Source organism: Mandrillus leucophaeus, unplaced genomic scaffold (assembly GCF_000951045.1).
Source record: "Mandrillus leucophaeus isolate KB7577 unplaced genomic scaffold, Mleu.le_1.0 Scaffold460, whole genome shotgun sequence".
Classification (NCBI taxonomy): Eukaryota; Metazoa; Chordata; class Mammalia; order Primates; family Cercopithecidae; genus Mandrillus; species Mandrillus leucophaeus.
Window position 1 is genome coordinate 2,264,987 of NW_012104921.1, and position 10,000 is coordinate 2,274,986.

The window sequence follows — 10,000 nt, forward strand, 5'->3', positions numbered from 1 at the left end:
TGATGTCAGTAGAGATCACTTGGAAAGCCTACCGTGCCTTAATGAGGTACGAGGGCAGTCTCCCAGATATGGTTTGGGTGTGTCCCCACACAAATCTTACCTTGAATTGTAGCTTCCATAATTCCCATGGCTTGTGGAAGCGACCCAGTGGGAAGTAATTGAATTATGGTGTGGGGTCCTTCTTGTGATGTTCTCATGATAGTGAGTAAGTCTCATGAGATCTGATGATCTTATAAGGGGAAACCCCTTTCACTTGGTTCTCATTCTCTCTGACTTCCCACCATGCAAGACATGCCTTTCACCTTCTGCCATGATTGTGAGTCCCCCCCAGCCATGTGGAACTGAGTCCATTACACCTCTTTTTCTTTATAAATTACCCAGTCTCAGGTATGTCTTTATTAGCAGTGTGAAAATGGACTAATACACTGGCTCCTAGCCAGATCTTTCCATCCTTTTCTTCCCATCCCTGTGGTGTTAGTAATGAAGCACTCCAACCTTTCATCCAGGAATATAACAGTGGAAATAAAAACAAACCCAAAGCAAGTGGAAGAAAAGAAAGAAGAAAGGAAATTATTTAATAAAGAGTGGAAATAAATGAAATTGCAGGAAAAACAGTAGAGAACTATTCATGAAATAAAGAACTCGTTGTTTGCAAAGGTTAACAAAGTTGAAACCTCTAATAAGTCAAAGAAAAAAAGAGAGACAACACAAATTGCCAATATCAGGAATGAGACGGGAACATCACTACAGATTCTGTGGACGTCAAATGAATAACAGGGAACAATACAAAAATTCTATACATATAGGCTTGACAATTTAGATGAAATGAACTAATTCCTCAAAAAAATGCAAACTACCATAACTTATCAAACATGAAATTCAAAATGAAAATAACCCTGTAACAAGGAAATCAGATTTGTAATTGATAAAGCAATTTTCAAGCCCAGATGGTTTCACGGGAGAATTCTACCAAATGTTTAAAGAATTGTTAACACCACTACTATACAATTTCTTCCAGAAAATAAAAGAGAAGAGAATACTTCTCAATTCATTTTTGAAGCTAGTATCCCCAGTACAAAAGTAGAAAACTAGACACCAATATCCCTCATGAATATAAATGCAAAACTCCTTAATAAAATACAGTTATGTGATGCACAGCGATGTTTCAGTCAACGCAGACTGCATATGGAATGGTAATCCCATAAGTAATCCCATAAGAAATAGTATCAGATTTTTACTTTACCTTTTCTATGTTTCAATACACCAATACTTAGCAATGTGCTATAACTGTCTACAGTATTCAGTACAGTGACATGCTGTACAGGTTTGTGACCTAGGAGCAATAGGCTATACTATATAGCCTAGATGTATAGTAGACTTGATTATCTCGTTGTGTAAATATGTTCTATGATGTTTGCACAACAAAATCACCTAATGACACATTTTTCAGAATATGTCTGTCACTAAGTGACATATGACTGTATCAGCAAATGAAATTCACCATCGTATAAAAGAAGTTATACACTATGACTAAGTGGGGTTTATCCCAGTGATGCAAAGCTAGTTCAATATCCAAAAGTCAATCAATATAATCTTTACCATATTAAGAGGTAAAGAGGAAAAATCACATGATCTTGGCAATTGGTTCTTAAGAAGGATTTGACAAAATTTAATATCCATTTGTGATGAAAACTCTAAGAATTCTGGAAATGAGGCTGAACTTCCCAGACTCGATAAATAGCATCTACAAAATACCTTCAGTTAACCTTATACTTAATGGTTGAACACTGAATGCTTTCTCCCAAAGTTGTGAAACAAGGATGTCTGCTCTCGCCACTCTTATTTCACAAAGTACTAGATGTTCTAGATGTATAATTTTAAAAAATTAAAACACAGATCAGAAATAAAGAAATAAGACTGCCCCATTGGCCAGTGGCATGATTGTCTACCTAGAAAATTCCAAAGAAGCTACCAAAAAACCGTCTTATAAACCTGATAATTAAGTTCAGCATGTTGAGTGTAAGTTAAATATACAACAAACAATTGTATTTCTAAATGCTACTAATGAATATGTGGACATCAAAATTAAAAATACGGTACCATGTAAATTCACTCAAAATAAAGTGATTAAGTGTAAATCTAATAAAACACAAAACTTGTATGAAGAAGACTGCAAAACATTGACAGCAGAAATCAAGAAAATCTCAACAAACAGAGGGAGGTACTGTGTTTGTGTATTGGGAAAATCAAAGCAGTATAGATGTCAATTCTCCTCAAACTAATATGCAGGTTTAATCCAATTCCTATCAATATTCCAGCAACACTTTTTGTAGATATAAATAATACTTTTATAAGTATATATGGAAAGTAAAAAAAAAAAACTAGACAAGGTAAAGCAATTTTGAAAATAAGAATAAAAATATAATTCTTATTCTCATATTCTTCTTCTTATAATGCCACAATAATCCAAGCCTGTGTGGTGTTGATGGAGGGACAGTCACATCGATCAATAGGCCAGAATAGGGAACTCAGAAATAGACACATACAAATATGCCCAAGCAATTTTTGAGAAGGGTGCAAGAGCAAGTTAATGGAGGAAAGATAGCCTTTTCAATAAATGATGCTAGGGCAATTGAACATCCATAGGGCAAAAAAATAAACCTTGAGCTGAGTCTCATGCCTTATATAAAAATTAGCTCAAAATAGATCATGGACTTTAATGTAGTGTATAAAACTACACAATGTTTAAAATAAAACATAGGAGAAAGTATTCAGGATGTAGGCTTAAGACAAAGAGTTGTCAGGCTTGACACCTAAAGCAAAATCTATAAAGCTAAAAATGAATAAATGTTTCTTCTTCAAAATTGTAAATTTTACCTATGAAAGACTCTTTAAGCAGATGAAAATACAAGGTACAGATTGTGAGAAAATATTTGCAAACCAGATATTCATTATCTAGAATATGCAAATAACTCTTAAAAGCCAGCAATAAACTAAATAAAATACAACAAAAAATCCATTGAAAAAATGGTAGAAAGATATGGAAGATATTTCACTGAAAAGGACACACATATGACAAATAAAGATATGCAGAGATGTTCAACATCATTAACCATTAGGGAATTGCAAAGTAAACCCACAATGACAAGAGTAAGAAGCCAAGCCCCAAAATGGGAAAAAATATTTGCAAAATATACATTTGATACAGGACTGTTATTCAGAATATACAAAGGAGGCCGGGCACGGTGGCTCATGCCTATAATCCCAGCATTTTGGGAGGCCAAGGTGGGTGAATCACTTGAGGTCAGGGGTTCTAGACCAACCTGGCCAACATGGTGAAACTTCGTCTCTACTAAAAATACAAAACACGAGCCCGGCGTGGTGGCATCCGCCCGTGGTCCCAGCTACTCGGAAGGCTGAGGCAGGAGAATCACTTGAACCTGGAAGGCAGAGGTTGCAGTGAGCTGAGACTGCACCACTGCATTCCAGCCTAGTCAACAGAATGAGACTCCATATCAAAGCAAAGAAACAAACAAATAAATAAAAACAAAGGGAGGAAAACAAACAAACAAAAAACACAAAATATACAAGGGAATCTTAAAACTTAACAACAAGAAAATGAACAATCTGATTTAAAAATGGGCAAAATGGGCACAGTGGCTCACACCTGTAATCCCAGCATTATAGGAGGCCGAGACGGGTGGCTCACCTGAGGTCAGGAGTCCAAGACCAGCCTGGCCAACATGGTGAAACCCCATCTCTACTAAAATACAAAAATAGCTGGGCATGGTGGCGTGCATCTGTACTCCCAGCTACTCGGGAGGCTGAGGCAGGAGAATTGCTTGAACCCAGAGACAGAGCTGTGTAGTGAACTGAGATCATGCCACTGCACTCCAGCTTGGGCAACAAGAGTGAAACTAGAAAAAAAAAAAAAAAGAAAGAAAGAAAAGAAAAGGGAAAAAGACTGCAGCCTGAACAAACTCTTAACAAATAAGATATACAGATAGCATATGACAAGATGTTCAATATGTGTCATAGAAAATTACAAATTAAAATAATGAGATATCACTATAAACATATTGAAATGGCCAAAATTCAAATCAGTGACAACACCAAATGCTAGCAAGGATGTAGAGCAATTAGAATTCTAATTCATTGCTGATAGGAGTGCAAAATAATTTAGTCACTTTGGAAGACTGACAGTCTCTTAGGAAACTATACATACTCTTAACAGATGATACAGAAATTGTGTTCCTTGGTATTTACCCAAATGAATAAAAAAACTATGTCCACACACAAATCTGTACTTGCATTTTTTATAGCAGCTTTATCAATAATTGTCAGAACTTGGAAGCAACCATATCTCTCAGTAGGTGAATGAATAAATAAATAGTGGTACATCCAGAGAGTGGAATATTACTCAGCACTAAAAAGAAATGGGCTGTCAAGGCCAGATAAGACACAGAGGAAACCTAAATACATATTAGTAAGCAAAAGTAGCCAACTTGAAAGAGTTATATACTGTGTGATTCCAATTATAAGACATTCTGGAGAAATCATAACTATGGAGACAGTATAAAGATCAGTGGCTGACAAGGGTTAGGAGGTGGGGAGAAAGAATAAATAGAGCACAGAGGATTTTTAGGGCAGTGAAATTATAAAGTATGATAATGCATGTCATTATATTTATGTTACCATACCTTTGTACAACACCAATGGTGAATGCATGTTATACTTTTGTTACTATACCTTTTCTCAACACCAAGAGTAAACCCTAATGTAAACTATGGACTCTGGGTGATAATGATGTGTCAATGTAGGTTCATTGACTGTAACAAATATATCACTGTGGTGTAGAATATCAATAGTGGTGGCGGTTGTACATGTGTGGGGACAGGGGATATTTGGAAATTCTCTGTACTTTCTTCTCATATTCTCTGTGAACCTAAAACTTCTCTAAGAAATAAAGTTTATTAATATAAAAAAATACAAGATATCATATAAGCTTTTCAGAATGACTAAAATATAAAAGAGTGACAAGACCAAATGTTAACAAGGCGTCAGAGAAACTGGATAATTCATATATTGCTGGTGGGAATATAAAATGGTACAGACACTGTGGAAAACAGTTTGGCAGTTAAAGAACTAAGCATGCAACTACCACATTAACTGTCGATTACACTCCTGGGCATTTATCTCAGAGAAATGAAGACTTATGTTCATACAAAAACTTGTGCATAAATGTTGACAGCAGTTGTGTTTATAATCTTCCTACACTGGAAATTATCCAGACATCCTTTAACAGGTGATTGATTAAACAAGCAGCAGAACATCCATACCATGGGATATTACTCATCAATAAAAAGGAAGGAAATACGAATACATGCCACAACCTGAATGACTCTCCACATAATTTTGCTGGATGAAAAAATCCTAAAAAGTAACATACTTTATGATTTTGTTTATATAACATTATTGAAATGGCAAAATTACAAAATAGAGAATACATTAATGGTTGACAATATAAGGAGAGGGTAGAGGTGGGAGGAAGTGGATGTGGTTATATTTGGCAGCATGAGGGATCCTTGTGGTGATAGAAATATTCTGTATCTTAATACTGTCAATGTCAACATCCTGGTTGTGCTATTGTACTGTAGTTCTGCAGAATGTTATCATTGGAGAAAACTAGGGGTAGAATCTTTCTGTATTATTTCTTACAATTGCATGTGACTACACAATTATCTCAAAATAAATAATTTCACTAAAAAGCAACTTGGATTCTGAAGACATATAAAGCAAAAAATGTTTCACAACTAAGAATCTTAATAGTAAAAGGCATCAGAGCATCTGAATCAACAAACTTAGAGGAATCAAAGTTGATGAGAGATCACAACAGACTCCATTTCAGACATTTCCCCCCCTCTACTAGAATGCTTCTCAATTAATTCTTTAAAGAATATTTAAGTTAAAGTCATCAAGTTTCTACCTTTGTGACTTTCATGCTCAGCTGAATTGATTTTGAGGCTTATCTCCATGTATTTAATTAAGGCTATTTTGGGTGGATTTCCGTAATTCTTCACATTGAGGAAAGAGGGTTTACTAGATATTTAATGTAGAGACGGAGAGCATTCTTTATAGGTCATTTCAAGGAATATATTTGCTTTTCACATAAATTATTCAGGTACTTGTATTGAAAATATTCTACTTTTTTCCTTAAATGTACATAACTCGGGCATAGAAACAGGCACAATTTTTCCTTTTTATTTTATTTTTCGGTTATTAGCTTTCCTAACTTTTTGGAAACAACTGAATTCAGGTTTGATTACAAGTCAGAAAGATGCTAAAAGAACTCATGACGTCTTGAGAAATCTAGGAAGTGCCATCAATACTGTTTTTACTTGTCTATCTTTACTTATCTCAACCAGTATTATTTTTGAGCTGAACCAAGGTTAAAAATGTAATTATGTTAAAGATTTCAAAGTTATTGAACATTTGTAGGGTCCACTATCATTTTCCCCTCTCCATTTGGCCGGTGATAAGCTTATTAAGAACAATTACTGTAGTTTGGTGATTCAACTGGTGGCTGGTCAGAAGTGATTGCCATGACTCACCTGTAAGCTTCTTCTGACATTTTCCTCCAATTTTACTTGGATATGATATGACGAAGATGAAACAACAAAGCTAAAATAAAACAGAAGGTAGCTGGCTCTTCTAGTGTCCAAATCTGCACAATGTCTCTGTGGGTTTCTGAGAATATTTGCTCCCATATTACCTCAAAAGTCAAAAATTGAGTTACGCACGTTGACTACATGGAACCAGTAGCAGTATTACAGGTTCCTAAAGAGCCTACAATAAATGTCTGTATTTCAATTGGAAATATTAAATGTTGAAAATGGTATTTTCTTTATAAGCTAAGAGTTCTATTTTGCAAAACAACCATGTATTTTTTTCCCCTCTATTTTGGTTTGTTTTTGCATCAAGGCCTTTATCAGAGCTTTTGATGTATCAGTATATAGAATGTTTAAATAAGCGAGTGGATTGTTTGAAAAACATGTCAAGACTGGACAAAAAGGTGGGTGAATTTGGAAATGTCTTCTTAGGAAAATCATTGTTCATGCTGGCATCACAAATTGTCATGTTCCTAATATATAGCTATATACAGACAGAGGGCCCAAATATATCAATTTTTGAACTATATGCTTTATGTTTTAAGGTGTCATTTCTAACAACAGTTATTATGATAAAGACAAAACATATGATTCCATCCTTGCCCTCGCAAGTGTGTCTTGTTTACAGAGTTAGTATTTTCTAAGACAAGATCTATTGAAACATATTGTTTATTCCTGCTTGCTAGTAGAAGGTTATTTCTTTCAGGAGATACATTAATAGATAGTTTTATGTATAACTATGGCAAATAACACAGAGGGTTGATTACCTAACATAATGCTTATTAAAATGTGAGACCTTTAGATGCAGTCTGGGGGATCCATTTAAAAATAGGACTATATTTATTAGAACTCTATAACCTTAAATTTGTAAGGAACTCAAAGTTGTCTTTGAAGCAGAGTGATTTAAATATTGGATATATTTGAATATAGCAATAAGTGTAGAAGCCCAAATATATGCTTCAGTTGTTCACTAAATTAATATCTAAACTTTAAAACAAACAGGTTATAAAGATACTTAGACAAATTAGAGTTATTTTGTAAAGAAAAGAGAAATCTGAGTGACATTAATTGATCTCAAATAAACTGGTGATATAAGTAGCTTCTTCTTCCATTAAGGAAATGAAGAATACCATATCATTTGTCATCCAAACTGGGATATGTTTGAAAGTGAAATAGGCCTATTAGTAAATAAACAGGCATAAAGGCATAAAGTCAAAATAGGTATAAATCAGGATATGTAGTTACCTGAAGAATTATTTCCTCATTTATTAATTCAACAGACACTTTGCTAAGTAATTAGGTAAAAAAAATGAAGAAGATAAATTCCTGTCCTCAAGATTAAGACCGTGTGAGTGAAACATATATGCTTTTATTAGGAACTAAGATAGCTTTTACTAGGAACTAAGATAAAACTCTTTGTAAGGAGCACAAAAGAAAGATTTCTATCTCTTAAACATGATGGGAAAAGATACTGTTAAGCCATTAAAAATCCACAGAGTTGAGAATAACACTCTTACTCCCGTTTGACCGCTGGGGAAACTGAGGCTCATGCTACTCAGCAGGCTAATAGCAGCTTTGAGGCTAAAGCATACGGCTCCTTGAGTCCCATCTATAATTCTTCATTGCACTATGTTATTCTTATGGGAATTGCCAGAAAGAAAAGATATGAAATTTGGTTTACATTTCTCTGGATACGAAGGATAGCATGAAACTTATTTGTGATTTATTTTCCTTGCAATGAGAGAGAAGGACTAAATGGCCACACTTAGTCACTTGTAACCTGCTTTCTAAAGCTTTGAGATATCATTTTTTTTTTTCCTTTGGAAGATGCTAACAAATTTTTCTTGTGAGTCGAATCTCATGACAAGGGGAATTGCAATTTGCATACTGCATTACACTGAGTAACTGAGTCTTTCACTATACTGCATTAGAAGTCGAATTTTATTATATGCAAGTATAGCAAGAGCAGATTCAACTGTGTATACTTAACTGAAGTCCGTTATGAAAATATTTCTCGGAATGTGTTTTATTATATCTTAGAAACCTACTTGCTAGCAGGATGTTGTGCTAGCCCATAATATCTGCGGTGAGCATGCCATCGTGTAGGAATACACTCACTTAGGCACACATAAAGTCGTCAAGTTATTCTGCTATTCATTATTTATCCACTGCTACTCATTTCATTATTTGTTTAGTTAACTCTTTTTTTCAACTCAATTCATAATATAACCATTAAATCAATCAAACCGACACTAATACCTGAACCCTGTTTTTAGTATCACTTCTTGTTGTGATTTTAGTATAAAAATATTAAGTCTTGGAGATGGCTTATCAGTTCAGTGTGTTTATTTGGAAGATAAAATTTTGAAAATAAAAAATGGTAATTATAAAAAAGTAATAAAATGTTCTCTGTTTGAAGTGGAAAGCGCAGCACTTAGACGAGACAATCGCCTACGTTCTCTGACAGGTGGATATTACATTAGATGAAAATGATAAGATTTAGTAGAATGAAGAATAACTTCCCCTTGACAGTGCCCTGACCCTTGACCTGTGGCCTGACCCTGTTGGCTTCACTAACACAGGGCAATTGTCACAGGTGTAGGATAAAAGACATTTCTGTAGAAGCTACCAACAGTTAGAGATTTATTTCTTTTGATGATCACTAAAGTGCTGCTGGGATAAAACTGTAAATTCTGACCTTCTCTAAGCTATAAGGACGTAAAAATTTACTCACAAGAAAGCAAAATTCTAAATACAAAGAGCTTTCTTTATTGTTTGGCTGGAAGAGCACTATGTAACAGAGAAGGTACATGCATTGGGGCAAAATGATGGCACTTGTTATTGTCATTACCCTGAAAACATGTTTCAAACATAATTGTGACACGGATCTAATAAAGAATACTCCATTTATCCCTGCATTTTTATCGTTATTAGTAAACTCTTACCATGTCATACCCTGGAAGTTTGTCCTATTCTGAAATGATTCTTTTGATTTATATGGTAATCATCATTTAAAAAATCAGTTCTTTGACTTTTATTTAAATTTTCTGAAAGTGGTAGCTTTGAGAGTACTTACGGATGATGTGGTAACAATTGTGATTTCTCATGAAAGTTAATGCCTCCTGCTGTAAGGAAATTTATTGTATACTCCTTTTTAAGTAACACAAGCAAGAAATTCAGAAAATACAGTGAAGCACAATGAGTGATGCGAATCCATGTTACAAGAGAAGAATATTGCAAGGGAAAAACAAATGACTGTGACATCCATTAAAGCGGGTAAATCCATGATTGAAAAGGAAAAAATACCTGCAGAAGAATGAATTTTACAGGTA

The 10,000-nt window shown here is 34.5% G+C and overlaps 1 long non-coding RNA gene across 1 annotated transcript in view; it reads right to left on the minus strand.

The window, feature by feature from the left end:
• Positions 1-10,000, minus strand: part of LOC105549992 — a 49,892-nt gene that overhangs the window by 36,848 nt on the left and 3,044 nt on the right. Inside the window, exon 2 of the long non-coding RNA XR_001007636.1 lies at positions 6,612-6,772. This is a non-coding gene — a long non-coding RNA (uncharacterized LOC105549992). The remainder of the gene's footprint in view (positions 1-6,611; positions 6,773-10,000) is intronic.